Below are 15,216 nucleotides of genomic sequence, written 5' to 3'. Positions count from 1 at the left end.
TTGACCAAATCCTGGTCTGCAGTTTCAAAGCCTGGGTCTGTGCCTGTTGTAGAAAGTCTGGGTGCCAATTATATGCCTTAAGTTATAACTTTCAGTGCACTTTTCCACTTGGTCATGGCTGGATTTAGGTCATCATGTGTTCTCAAGTTTGAGGAACAGCCGTAAACATAAGCACTTGGTCTTAAGAGACAAATATCCTGAGTCTAAGAGGGTGGCAGGAACCTGGGTAACTTCTTTTTACTTTAGGTTTTATTGTTTACAGAGAGTGAGCCATTCCGTCTCTCAGAGGTAGTTGTATTTCTTCAAGGATGCAGGGGCAGGCACCTAAGCATGATTCTCTTCCTCTTCTCAGGCTCTAGAGCGCTGTCTGCTCTTAACCCAAAAGAGTCTCCGAGCCCTGCCAGAGCGAGAGCGTGGTTGAAATGCCTTCTTACCCTTTGTGTCCTCTTGACCTTCTTGTCTCCCACGTGACTGCTCAGGTCATTTTTTTTTTTTAATTTTTATTTATTTATGATAGTCACACAGAGAGAGAGAGGGAGAGAGAGAGAGAGGCAGAGACACAGGCAGAGGGAGAAGCAGGCTCCATGCACCGGGAGCCTGACGTGGGATTCGATCCTAGGTCTCCAGGATCGCCTCCTGGGCCAAAGGCAGGTGCTAAACCGCTGGGCCACCCAGGGATCCCCTGCTCAAGTCATTGACCACAGACGAGACACTGGGGTGGTGTGGGCCTTCAGGGACAGGTGCGGGTCCATGTCAGGGTGGGCTGCTTGTGTTTGTGTTCTTTTAAACAAGCTTCAGGCCAGGAAAGGGAGAGCTTCCCAATGCCCTGCTCTCTGTAGCAGCAGGGGAAGCTAGAGGCATTTCAGACCCCAGCCGCAGTGGGGAGGGGCAGCTGTGCCTCAGATGTTTAGCATTAGGTCTGAAGGTGGGACTTGTGGGTGCTTCTCCGTCACAGAACCACACCACCAGGCACCCAGAGCTGAGGCACCATGCCCTGAAGGCCTTGCTGCTCCTGAAGAACCTCTGCAGGCTGGCCACTCCTGGCACCCCTAGGCCTGGCAGGAGGGAGGCGCATTAAGTGGACGAAAGTGTTTTCAATCCTTGAATGAGCACAGTCAGGCACGCATGGGACAGTGGGAGGGCTGGGAGCCTGTGGGGGGTGTGATAGTCTTCCGTGGGTGACTAGGGCCCTTGCATTTGGGGGTAAAGGTCTGTGGGCGATGTGTAAGTCTGGGCAGACCCTGCTTCCGTTGGAGCGATAGGGCTCAGGGTGTTCCAGAGCCGCACAGAGGTTGTGACCATGGAACCCTGAGGCTGGGACCCTGCCATGGACCATGGGTGTGTGTCAGCCGAATCAGGGATCGAGCTGGCATGAGGCCTGAGCACCAGAAGAAGGAAGGAGTCTGGCTGGTGTGCACGGCATGTGCCCCCCTCAATGTGGCTGCTCCGTGCTCCTCCTGTGTCTCTGAATTCTCTATGGGATTGTTGAAATGAGGAGGACTGCTTGATGCTGGTATGTCTGCCAGGGCACCTGTCAGGTTTCTCCAGGTGTGTGTTGTTTAGAATTGGGGACCATTAGTTGGAAAGCTTTCTGAAAAAAAGATTCACTGTTTCAATAACAACTGATGGAAACTAAACATTATTAAATAGTTTAACACCCATACTATTCTGCTGAATGTGGTTAATGAGAACAACACCCACCTGTGCTGACAGTCTGCTGACCGTCACCTCCTGACTACGAACCCCAAGTGCTGCACGGCCCCCATGTCCTGCCTGCGCCTCCCAGCCCACACAGCACCACACCTCACCCACGTGTTACTCAGGACAGCTACCGCCCTCGTGTCTGCCCACAGCTTCTGGGGGAGCTGTCTCACCTTGCGTGTGCCTCCAGCACTTGCATGTCTTCCCTCCTGCCTCAGTTTCCCTTCTTGCTGGGTTTTATCAGTGTACACATGGCTCTGATTGCCCTATGCCTCCAGTTGCTGCCACCTTTCCCTGGGCCCTCCTCCCATGTATCTCTCCTGGTCCAAGTTTAAAGTTTTGCCCTAACGTTCCATGAAAATGTGTTTGTCAAGGTCACAGTCACCTTGACACTGCAAAGTGGCCAGTTGCTGGGCAGTCGCCTCTTTCACTTGCCCCCCTGCTGACATTCTCTGTCTTCCTCTTAGGGCTGGTCTTCTTCAGACCCCTTTACTGCCACTTTGCATCCTCTAGCCTGGGGGTCGCTGTGTTTCATGGCGGCAGCCAGCCCTGGAGAGGTGTCTGTGTTCTGGTATCCAACTGCTGCCTCCAGCCAGGCCCTCCATTGTTGGCCAGCTGCTGGGTGTCTTCACACCTCTGGGCAGGGAATGGGAGATACTGCATGTGAAACCCAGCAGCTCCTGACCTTGGCCTTCCTGCCCCAGACCTAGGTGTTCCTGGCACCAGCCAGCCCCATCCCAGGTGAAAATAGTGTCATCTTGCCACTTGTTCAGGGTTGTTAAAAAACCCTGGAGGTGTTCCTGATGCCTGTTTCCTGCGTTCTTCCTGTGATCTGTGATTTCCTTGTTGATCCACGTTGCCTGTGGGGCTCCAGTCCTATTGCGGGCACATGAACGAGGGAGGAGAAGGGGGAAGGTGCCAGCTCCCTCCACGAGGCCTCCCAGAAGTGCTATTCAGCATTTATGCTTCAGCTCAGAGGTCAGAGCTTGTGGTTGGCTATATCTAGCTTCAAAGGGACCTTAAACAGCCTGGTGGTGGGCTTATTGCTACCCTGGCCCTGAGTAAGATTGGGGTTTGTTATTCCTGCTGTGCTCTGTCCCTTCCTCTCTTTTATTTTCTTTACAGCTTTAATCAGAGTCGGAGGAACTGCCTCTGGTCTGTTTGTTTGCTTTTCTGTCAGAGGCCCACCTTAGACTCCGTGCTCCTCAGGACAGGGGGCCGTGTTCTGCTTCTTCTCTCCCTGACAGTGCTTTGGCCAGGTCTCCAGTAATCCTTATGGTGTCTTGCGGTGAGCACCCACTGATGGCCCCTCCTCCCTGACACAGAGTCAGGCCAGGCCAGGTTCCTCCTCAGTGTGACCACTCAGTGTATTGGTGATCTTGTGTGGTCTCGTGCTTTGAGCACCCTCTGTGCATACCAGTGACTCCCAAATGGTGAGCTCCCCAACCGCAGAGCCCAGATCCAGTAACCTTGCTTGCATCTCTGTGAGGTAGCTCTGCATATGTAGATCTGAACTTCTTAACTTACCTGCCCTCTCCTCAAATCTCCTCACCATTTTCCTTGTATCAGGTTAAAGCCTTGACTCCTCTGTCCTCACAGCTTGCATCCATACATGCTTCCCCTCTAGCTCCAGCATGTGCTCAGAATTTGCATCTAACCTTCTTTCTTCCTGCCACCACGCCCAAAGCCCATCTCTTTTTGGGTTAAAGTAGGCTCGTCTAGTCTCAGTTCTGCCCAGCACAGCCGCCATGTCACTGTACCAGACAATGCCATCCTGTCCTTGTAGCTTCCTGTTTTACTTGGGGTATAGAACAAGAGCCCTGTGACTTGACCCCTGCCATCTCTTCCTCTTCTTCCTCCACCTCCACTCCCCTTGGGCACTTAACCTTGGTGGCTTCCTTGCTGCCGGAAGGTGTGCTGGCATGGCAAGCCCTCAGATCCTTTGAACTTGTTTACTTTGCCTACTTTGCCTGCAGCCTGGAATCCTCTTCCTCCAGGTGTTCATCTATCTTAACCCCTCACCTTTGGGATCTTTGCTCAGGTATCACCGTCTCAGCAAGATCACCTTATTTAAACTGGGAACCCTACCATCTCCTGCTCTATTTTTCTCCTTAGCTATTACTGTCATCGTATTTTGCTTCTTTGTTTCTGACTCTGGGAATTGTAAGCTTTGTGGAGGGCAGAGAGGAGATAATTCTTCAGTGAACAAATGAACTATTAATTATTTTGGTGGGGGATCCCTGGGTGGCTCAGCGGTTTAGCACCTGCCTTTGGCCCAAGGTGTGATCCTGGAGTCCCAGGATCGAGTCCTACATTGGGCTCCCTGCATGGAGTCTGCTTCTCCCTCTGCCTATGTCTCCCCCCCCCCCCCGCCGTGTCTCTCATGAAAAAATAAAAATCTTTTAAAAAAATAATAAAAAAATAAAAATAAAAATTATTTTGGCAATTCTGTCCAAAGAAGTAAAAATAGAAACAGAAGTAAATGTAACTTCGAATGGATGAGACAGTTTGTTTTTGTACCCAGAGAACACAAATTGGAAAACTACTACAATTAATGAGAAAGTTCAGCACAGTAACTGGGGACATGAAAAATACACAAAGATCATCACTTTTCTGTCATCAATAACCAGTTAAAGCACCTCGAGGGAACATACCCATTCACGATAACCTAACAGCAACAGAAATAAAATACCAAGGTAAGCTTTACAGGATAGTGTGACAAACACTGAAGGAGACACAACATGGTTTCTTAGTAAAAGGTGTAAAGGGGGACCAGTGTCAGCAGAGAGGGTTGTGTCTATCTGAACATACTGATGATGGGAGATACCATCTGACTTTTTTTGTGCTTGATAACATACTTTTTTTTTTTAAAGATTTTATTTATTTATTCATGAGAGACACAGAGAGGCAGAGACATAGGCAGAGGGAGAAGCAGGCTCTATGCAGGGAGCCCGATGTGGGACTGTGGGATCATGCCCTGAGCCAAAGGCAGATGCTCAACCGCTGAGCCACCCAGGTGTCCCATTGATCACATATTTCTTATTTGTAATCAGGGAAGCAGCAAGAAGGGTGGGGCCCTGCCTGACGCAAGAGACAGAAGTCCTGCCTCCAGCCATACATCATAGCCAAACAGTAAAGAAGCCTGCTTTGCTAGTGTTACGTACACAGGTCGGTACTGGTGCCTGTTTGCGGTTGGTGTGTTGTATTTGGGCAGTGAGCCCGTCCCAAGGCATGAGGGCACTTGACTACATGGAGGCATTGCCCTGGTGCTCCCACCATGCTCATTTATGTTGCTGGTACTACGCTGCGTTGTATGTGTGCCGGCTGACTCAGATTTGCAGCTCGTATTGCTTTACTCATACCTCCTTTTCTAAAACAGACCAGTAGCATGGAAAGATTTTTGCAAGTATCCAGTGGATGGCAGTTGAGACAGTCCTGCACCGAGGGAAGAGAGCAGTGCTCTTCCCGCCTCAAGCTCTGTCAGCCACATTGTCAAGTGAAAGGTCTTTCTCTTCACAGCCCCCTAGAAGCTGACCAGAAATGTTATTTTTTCAAGAAGCCTATTTGAAACTGCATGAGCTTCCCTCAGGGTATGTGCTGTGCTTGAGAGATAAGCCCAGGAAACAGGAAGGCACTGTGATTTGGGAGACTGTCCCATGTCACACACAGGAACATGAGGCAGAACTCTCCAGGACATAGATGTCTACTGCCACTCAGGGCTCAATCTGACATATTAGAAGATGTTACTAGCCTTGTGATAAATAGTTAGAAACCTCTTCTGGAGGTTTCCTCTTTGTGAAAGATAAAAAGCCCCATGGAAAAAAAAAAAAAAGCCCCATGAAGTTGGGGAAATACTTCCTTCCTGTGCTGGTAAAAATGGCTGAAAACATTATGATGACAAACTAAAATGCATTTCTTTGTCAGCAAATACTGTCAGAAAACCCACAGCAAACATTGGAGAAGGTTTGAAGAAACACATACTAAAGCAAATGACACAGTGTAGGAGGATTGCTATAGAGCTGGGTGAAAGTACAGATGTTTTATACAAATCTTAACTTATGGTGTTTGCCAGATTGGGTTTCAATTATGAAAACAGGAAGGATTACTTTTTATGAGTCATTGAAGGGAAAGATGTACTGAAGGAAATAGAATTTAACATCAGCTAACTACCAGAGAAATCTTGTGATCTTAAAAGCTACGATATAACAAATTACCGAGGAAAAATTGAGTAGATTTGATTAATACCAGTTTAAAACTTTGGTGTACCCAGATAAAATAGAACCAGAATTTGAAAGCGAATAACAATTTTAAAAAGCCACCAAATATGAATAAAAATAAAAGAGCTACTTCACATTGATGAGAAAGATCCAAGACCTCTCTTCCTTGCTGAGTGTTGGACAAGGAGCACAAAGGGAAAATTTATTGGATTAAACCATGTAAAATTGTTATTTTGTGGGTTAAAAGACAATGGCTGAATAGGCTTATACATGTAAAGAGATTAGGAAAAAAAAAAAAAAAAGCTTTCCATAAAGAAAAGCCCAGGATCGAGCTGCTTCACTGGTGAATTCTAGTAAATGTTTAAAGAAGAATTAGCACTGATCCTTAACAGACTCTTCCAAAAAATAGAAGAGAGAGGAACATTTCCCAACTCATTCTTTGAGGTATTACCCTTATAACAAAACCAGACAGTTATCCAAGAAAATCCAGACCAGTATTCCATATGAATGAATATAGGTGTTAAAATCCTCAATAATGTGCTAGCAAACTGTACCTGACAACATATGAAAAGGATTATGTACCATGACTAAATGGGATTTACCCCAGGAATGCAAGGTCAGTTCAACATGCAAAAAGCAATGTTTATACGTATACCACATTTTTAAGCAATGTTTATATTTATACCACAATAGTATAAAGGACAAAAGCTACATGATCATCTTAATAGACACAGGAAAAAAAAACAACACTTGACAGAATCCAACACTTTTTCATGATAGAAACATTCAACAACTTGGAAAAGGAGAGAACTTCCTCAACCTGATAAAGAACACCTATGCAAAAACCACAGTTAACATCATGCTTAGTGGTAAAAGACTAACTTTTCCCCTGAAAGAAAGAGGCAAGGATGTCCATTCTGGCCACTTCTAGTTCAGCATTTTCTTGGAGATTGTAATCAGGGCAGTTAGGCAAGAAAAAGAAGTAACAGACATTCAGATTGGAAAGGAAGAAATAAAACTCTATTTTCAGATGTGATCTTATGTATGAAAAGTCCTAAGGAATATACACACACACAAACAGAACTTATTAGAACTAGAACTAATAAATTAGTTCAGCCATGTTGCAGGATACAAGATAAGTATATAAAAATAAATTTTAGGGCAGCCTGGGTGGCTCAGCAGTTTAGTGCTGCCTTCGGCCCAGGGCATGATCCTGGAGACCCGGGATCGAGTCCCACATCAGGCTCCCTGCATGGAGCCTGCTTCTCCCTCTGCCTGTGTCTCTTCCTCTCTCTCTCTGTGTCTCTCATGAATAAATAAATAAAATCTTAAAAATAAATAAAAATAAGTTTTAGAAGACAAATCATGAGAGACTCCTAGCTCTGGGAAACAAACAAAGGGTTGCAGGAGGGGAGGTGGGTGACGGGCATTAAGAAGGGCACATGATGAGATGAGCGCTGGGTGTTATATTGTTGGCAAATTGAACTTAAGTAAAATTTTAAAAAATAATAAATAAAAATAAGTTGTAGTTTTATACCCTAGATATGAACAATCGAGAAGGAATGAAGAAAAAATTTTATTTATAATAGCATGAAAAATAATAAAATATTTAGGAATAATCGACTTTTTGTTAAGATAGCAATAAATTGATCTACAGATTCAACCCAATCTGTATCAAAATACTAGCTGGCTCTTTTGCAGAAATTAAGAAGCAGAGGGATGCCTGGGTGGCTCAGCAGTTGAGCGTCTGCCTTCGACTCAGGGCATGATCCCAGGATCCAGGATCAAGTCCCATGTCGGGCTCTCTGTGAGGAGCCTGCTTCTCCCTCAGCCTGTGTCTCTGCCTCTCTGTGTGTCTCTCATGAATAAATAAATAAAATATTTAAAAAAGAAATAAAGGGCAGCCCTGGTGGTGCAGCGGTTTAGCGCCGCCTGCAGCCCAGGGCGTGATCCTGGAGACCCTGGATCAAGTCCCACGTTGGGCTCTCTGCATGGAGCCTGCTTCTCCCTCTGCCTGTGTCTCTGCCTCTCATTCTCTCTCTGGGTCTCTATGAATAAATAAAATCTTAAAAAAGAAAGAAAGAGAGAGAGAGAGAGAGAGAAAGAACTAAAAGAAAAAAAAAAAGAAAGAAAGAAAGAAAAGAAAGAAAGCCAGTCCTAAAATTCACATGAAATGCAAGGGATCCAGAATAGCCAAAATAACCATCTGAGACCACTCAGGCTGCTATAACAAAATACCATAGACCAGAGTGACTTAGACAACAGACCATTATTTCTTGCGGTTCTGGAGTCCAAGAGGGCCAAGACCAGGGTGCTAACAGATTTGGTTCCTGGAGACCCTCTTTGGTTTGCAGATGGCTGCCTTCTTGCTCGTCTTTTCCTCTTATGAGAACATTGATCCCATTATGGAGTCCCTACACTTGTGATATCATCTAAAGCTAATTAGTGTTTCAAATGCCCCAACTCCAGATACCATCACAATGGGGATTAGGGCTTCAACATGAATTTTTGGGGGACCCAAACATTCAAACAGTAACAATCTTAAAAAAGAACAAAGTTGTAGGAGACCTATTTCCTGGTTTCAAAACTTATTACAAACTATACTTCTTGATTACTGGTTGAAAGGCTAAAGATCAGTGGGCTAGAACTGAGAGTCCAGACATGAATCCATACATAATTCTCAATAAGGGTACCAGGACAGTTACATAAGGAGGGAGAGGCTTTTCAACACATAGTTCCAAGACAACTGGATATCCACATGCAAAAGAATGAAGTTAAGTCCTTCCTTCACACCGTATACAAGCATTAAGTCAAAATGAATCAGTTAAATGTAAGAGCTAAGATTCTTAGGTATAACACCTAAAGCAGGAAACAAAATTGTAGGTTGGATTTCAGAAGTGAAAAGCTTGTGCTTCCAAGGACACAATGGAGAGAAATATTTGCATGTCACATCTGATAAGAATCTAGTAATATCCAGAATTTAATCTGATAAGAATCTAGTAATATCCAGAATCTACTAATCTACTTCAACAATGTGAAGACAGCCCTATTTAAAAATGAGCAAATGATTTGAATAGACTTTTCCAGAGAAGATATATAAATGGCTAATAAGCATATGAGAAAATACTCAACATTATTAGTCATTAATGAAATTCTAATCGAAATCCACAACTGGGATCTAATCCTGCATCAGGCTTCCTGCTCCAGGGAGCCTGCTTCTCCCTCTCCCTCCACCTGCCACTCCTGAGTGTTCATGCTGTCAAACAAATAGAAAATCTTAAAAAAAAAAAAAAAAAAAAAAAGGAATGAAATACACATTACATTGTGGCTGAACCATGAAAACACTATGTTAAGTTTAGAATGCCAGACGAAACACCATAGAATGTGTGACTCCATTTGTATGAAATGTCTACAATGGGCAGATTCGTATAGGTAGGAAGTAGATTATTAGTGATTGGTTGCCTGGCTGTGGGGAGGACTTCATAGGTACAGGATTTCTCTTTGAGTTGATGAAACATTCTGGAAATATTCTCTGGTGGTAGTTGTACAACCTTGTGAGTATATTGAAAACTACTAACTTGTACACTTTAAGAGGATGAATATTATGGTATCTCAGTTATATCTCAATTAAAACCTGGCAAAACGATGATGGCCTAACAGCAGTTTTGTACAATTCAACTTAACAGACAAAGAGCACTCATGCAGGGACGCCTGGGTGGCTCAATTGATTAAGGGTCTGACTCCTGATCTCAGGGTTGTGAGTTTAAGTCCATGCTCATAGGGGAGCCTACATAAGAAGAAAAAAAGTGCTCATGCACAGTGCTGGCCGGCCTTGGGCAGGTATCCATGACCTACAACTCTGCATACATGTGGAGTTAGCTTTTAGGATAAATCCACATAATTCAAATAGCCAGGTCAGAGGTTAGGCACAGTTTTGATGACTGCTGTCAAATTCCCCTCCATCCTTCACACACTCCCTGCCAGCCGTGTATGAGGCCCAAGTTGCCCCCAGAGCCCAGCGTAGGTTTTCTGCAGCTACACTATCCAGTACCAGTAGTACTAAGCCCCATGTGGTTGTTGAGTGTTTGAAATGTTGCTCATCCAGGGGCTCAGCAGCTGAGCCTCTGCCTTTGGCTCAGGTCGTGATCCTGGGGTCCTGGGATCGAGTCTCACATCAGGCCCCCCACAGGGAGCCTGCTTCTCCCCCTGCCTGTGTCTCTTTCTCTGTGTCTCTCATGAATAAATAAAATCTTTAAAAAAAAAAGACTGCTGGTCCAAATATGTGTTCTAAGTTTAAAATAAAGTGCACACTAGTTTTTAAAGATTTAGCACAAAGAGAAAAAATAATGTAAAGTATCTAACAAATGAAATACTTGGGAGTGTATTGGATTTTTTTTATATTTATTTTTATTTATTTATGATAGACACAGAGAGAGAGAGAGAGAGAGGCAGAGACACAGGCAGAGGGAGAAGCAGGCTCCATGCCGGGAGCCCGACGCGGGACTCGATCCCGGGACTCCAGGATCGTGCCCTGGGCCAAAGGCAGGCGCGAAACCGCTGAGCCACCCAGGGATCCCCGAGTGTATTGGATTTAAATAAAATACACTAAAATCAATTTCATCCCATTTTCTTATTGTGGCTACTAGAAAACCTAAAAGTGTGTGTATATGCAACTCACACTTCTGCTGGACAGTGTTGCTCTGTGGCTTTGTCCTCGTGTATATCTCTTGTCTGTCTGCTTACTCTGGTAGATGTTTTAAACAGAAGATGCCTTGCTCTGGTTGTCTTCCCCTAGCTGCCCAGAGTTACAGTGAGTACCAGTACTGTGGTCTCACCCTCCCTGTCTTACCTTATTGTCTCTCTCGTCTCCTCTTTGGTAGACTGATAAGGTTTCCTTTGTCCCACTTAATTTCCTTGGGTGGTTTGGCAAGCTCGCAGCCATACCCCAGTTGTGACAGGTCAGACGTTGTCCCCCAGGCCCCCTGGGGAGTAGTGTCCCTGGTGGAGAACCGCTCCTCCTGTTGGTCTACTGGTGTGAGAGTGTCACCTCCAGGGACTGCAGGGCTGTACATGTCTCACTCCTCCCCAGCCTGTGTCTGAGCTCCAGTATGCCCTTCCTCCCAGCAGTGGCCACCACTTTACCACCCCCATGGATGTATGTTTGAGATGGTTCCAGTCTCGGGTTTAGGAATAAGACGACTGCACATTTGTGTATGAGTCTGTTTGTGGGTATTACATAGTCGTTTCTCTTGGGATTGGAATTGCTGAGTGATGTGGCATGTGTATGTTTTCTGTCATAAGAAACAGCCAGACCCTGTTCCTGAGGATCCCCCACACCCCTGCCAGCAGTAACATCCAAGTGTCCTCAGCCTGGTTGGCGGGTGGTATGAAGTCTTCCTAGCACACAGTAGCATCCCATTTTCAGGCCCTTCTGAGAAGAACAATCCAGTAAGGAAGAGAGAAATGGAGTGGGAGAGGGGTTGAAGCCTGGCCATAAAGAATTGGCTTATGGTATTACAGAGCCTGAGAAGGTCTGCAGTGGGCAAGCTGGATCCCCAGGAGGGCTGCTGTGGTCAGAAAGCCTGCTTGACTCAGCCCACCATTCACAGTGTTGTTCTCCAGACGGGCCCAGAGCAGTGTCTTACCCAGGGTCTGGGCACTTTGTGGCCCAGGCAGGTTGACCACACATAAAATTAACCTTCACATGTCCGCTGTGGCTTTAATTTGCATATTTCTGACTAATGATGTTAAGTGTCTTTATTACTAGTTCTCTGTATATCTTCTTTTTGTGACTTTGTTAAAACTTTTTGTCTATTTTATTTTATTATTGGGGGGGTTAAAAAAAGATTTATTTATGTATTTGAGAGAGAGAGTGAACACAAGCACCATTTTATTTTTTAAAAGATTTTATTATTTATTTGACAGAGTGTGTGCACACACAAGCAGGGGGAGGGGTCGGGGGAGGGAGAAGCAGATTCCCTGCTGAGCAGAGAACCTGATAGACAGGCTCAATCCCAGGACCATCCCCTGTTGCCCATTTTAAAAAAGGGATTGTTGTCATGGTCTCTAGTTGTAAGGGTTCTAAATATGTTCTAGATAAAAATCCTTTGTCAGATTTACACACAGTGAATGTTTTCTCCTAGTCTGTGGTTTGCCTTAAATTGTCTTTATTCTTTTTTTTTTTAATTTTTATTTATTTATGATAGTCACAGAGAGAGAGAGAGGCGCAGAGACACAGGCAGAGGGAGAAGCAGGCTCCATGCACCGGGAGCCCGATGTGGGATTCGATCCCGGGTCCCCAGGATCGCGCCCTGGGCCAAAGGCAGGCGCCAAACCGCTGCGCCACCCAGGGATCCCAAATTGTCTTTATTCTTAAATTATCTTTCAAAGAGTAGAAGTTCTAGTTTTGATTAAGATTTGATTAATTTTTCTTTTATAGTTAGTGCATTCTGTATCCCTTCGAGAAATCTTTGCCTATCTTAAGGTTGTGAAGATTTTCTCCTGTGTTCCCGTCTTGAAGTTCTCAAGCGTTAGCTTTTACATTTTCGGGTCCATAGTCATTTAAGTATGTTTGCAGACCACATGAGGTCGGGTTGAGGTCCCCCCTCCCCCCCCATGGCCATCCAGTTCTGTGCCATTGTTGGAGAGTTGGTCCTCTCTGCCCTGGATTGCTCAGCAATTTGGTTGGATGTAACACCTCGCATGGGGGTCCATTTCTGGTTCTCCGCACTCCACTGATCCTGGTGCAATACTGCACCGGGACCACACTGTCTCGTTCACTACAGCTTCATGGTAAGTGTTGAAGTCAGATACCATTGCTATGTATTATCAGCGTCATAGGAATATTTTTTTTTATTGTAAAACATAACGTGAAACTAGCCCTCTTAATCATTTTTAAGTGTGCAGCAGTGTTAGCTATATGCATATAAGGTCGCTAGGACTTCTCACCTCGCACCACTGAAAGTGTGTACCCATTTGTCTTAATTCAGAGTGCAGTAAACTGAGTGCTTATAAACAAGAGAAAGTTATTCTCCAAGTCCTGGAGGCTGGGAGTCCATGATCACAGTGCCAGTGTGGTCTGCTTCTGGTGGGGCCTTTTCTGGCCTGCTGAAGGCCATCTTCTCCTGTGTCACACATGGTGAAAATAGTGAACAATCTTTTTTTTTTTTTTTTAATTTTTTTTTTTTATTTATTTATGATAGTCACACAGAGAGAAAGAAAGAGAGGCAGAGACACAGGCAGAGGGAGAAGCAGGCTCCATGCACCGGGAGCCCGATGTGGGATTCGATCCCGGGCCTCCAGGATCGTGCCCTGGGCCAAAGGCAGGCGCCAAACCGCTGCGCCACCCAGGGATCCCTGAACAATCTTTTTTAAAGGGTGCTGACCCCAGTCATGAGGGCTGCACCCTGGTAACCCACTCACTTCCCAAGGTCCTATCTCCATATACCATCCTATATATAAATTATGGAGGGGAGGGACACATTCAGTCTTGCACCATTAAACCACTCTCCTCTTCCCCAAACCCTGGCTACTGCTCTTCTGTGTTCTGTTTCTGATAGTTTGGCTTCTCTCAGTATCCCATATGAGAGAATCATACAGGTTAGTCTTTTTGTGATTGGCTATTCACTTGTCATAGCGTCCTACAGGTTCATCCATGTTGCAGCATATGGTAGGATTTCCTTCTCTGTAAGGCTGAATAATGTTCCACTGGGTGTATACACCACATTTTGGTAATCTGTCCATCCGTCTGTCCATCCATCCGTCCATCCACTCATCCATACATCTGTCCATCCTTTCATCCATCTATCCATCCATCTGTCCATCTAAAGTCTGTCCATGAATCTGACCATTCATTCACTTGTCCCTCTGTCCCTCCATCCATCCTCCCATCTGTCCATCCATCTGTCCATGAACACATGGGTGTTTCCACGTCTCAGCTGCTGTGCACAATGCTGTCATGACCATTGGGACCCTGCCGTCAGTTCTGGGAACGTACCCAGGCATGGAATGGCTGGGCCATGTGGTCATCCTATGCTTTGTTTTTGAGGACTGGCCATGCTATTTTCCACGGCAGCTGTACCCACCCCCCACAGTGGTCAGGGGTTCAGTTTTCCTGTATCCTTACCAAGACTCACTGGTGTCTGCTCCTTGGAGAGCAGCTATCCCATGTGGGGGTGAGGTGGGGTCTGCTGGTGGTACTGACCTGCATTTCCCTGATGCTTGGTGCTGCTCAGCACTGCCCTCCTCGCCCCCCCCCCCCCGCCCCCCGTGGGTCAGCCACCATGTATCTTCTTGGGAGAAGTGGCTGCTCAGGTCGTCTGCCCACTGTGAGTTGGGGTCAGTCCATCTGTGTCTTTGCTTTGGAGGTGGAGCCTTCCACCTGCCACTCTGCCATGGTGCTCTCCCCTTCCTGGGCAGCCATCTCTGTTAGTTGCTTCATTTGCTTCGCTCAAGTCTAAGTTTGATGTAATCCCATTGGTCTACTTTTAGTTTTGTTGTCTGTGCATATAAGAGTATAATTCTAATATTTGCCTCTTATTTTGGAATTCTTTCAAAATCTTTTATTTTTTTTAAAGATTTTATTTATTTATTCATGATAGATACACACACAGAGAGAGAGAGAGAGGCAGAGACACAGGCAGAGGGAGAAGCAGGCTCCATGCAGGGAGCCCGACGTGGGACTCGATCCCGGGTCTCCAGGATCACACCCTGAGCTGAAGGCGGTGCTAAACCGCTGAGCCACCCAGGCTGCCCTCAAAATCTTTTAGACGTAGAATCACCTTATCCATGCTTCTCAGGCTGTGGATTGGTTTTTTCCTATAGTTTGATTATATTTTTACTGGTTTCTTTCCTTACCGCTCTTTGTTGCGTCTTGTTATTTCCTCTCATTGGTCTTGTTATGTGTGTCTCACTGAGGACTCCGTGATTTTCCTTCTAGAAAAGGGTTGTGGGTACTAACCATGGTTCAGAGTCTTCAGTATTTCTGAAATTCCTTTCCTTCATTTGGAAGGAAGCTGTGAAGGAGCTGTTGGTGACTGAGCAGCAGGGTCAGTTGGGGAAAGGCAGGGAGGCCGAGACCCCAGGCTGGTGCCCTGTAGTCAGAGGCTGAAGAGCTTTCCCGGGGCAGCTGCCTGGTGCCCCATGATGGTCCGAAGATGGCAGAGGAGGCTGCTCAGTGCTCCCAGGACATAGACTCTGGGGGGTGCTGGCAGGGAGGGGAGGTGCTGTGGACCAGACCAGTGGGGGGCATGGGACAGGTGCAGGTGCAGGCAGTAGGTGAGGTTCTGAGAGCTCAGTC

At 45.8% G+C, this 15,216-nt stretch overlaps 1 protein-coding gene and 1 long non-coding RNA gene across 3 annotated transcripts in view; both read left to right on the top strand.

Moving 5' to 3' along the window:
* Nucleotides 1-15,216, top strand: part of MAEA (macrophage erythroblast attacher, E3 ubiquitin ligase) — a 36,178-nt gene that overhangs the window by 3,457 nt on the left and 17,505 nt on the right. The window lies entirely within an intron of this gene.
* On the top strand, nt 4,088-6,041 carry LOC140620429 (uncharacterized). Its single transcript, XR_012020225.1, has 2 exons — nt 4,088-4,397; nt 4,755-6,041. It is a non-coding gene; the product is annotated as an uncharacterized lncRNA (long non-coding RNA).

This window comes from Canis lupus, chromosome 2, assembly GCF_048164855.1.
Source record: "Canis lupus baileyi chromosome 2, mCanLup2.hap1, whole genome shotgun sequence".
In the NCBI taxonomy this organism is placed as follows: Eukaryota; Metazoa; Chordata; class Mammalia; order Carnivora; family Canidae; genus Canis; species Canis lupus.
The sequence above is the reverse complement of the archived record's forward strand: the minus strand, read 5'-3'. Positions and strand labels throughout refer to the sequence as shown.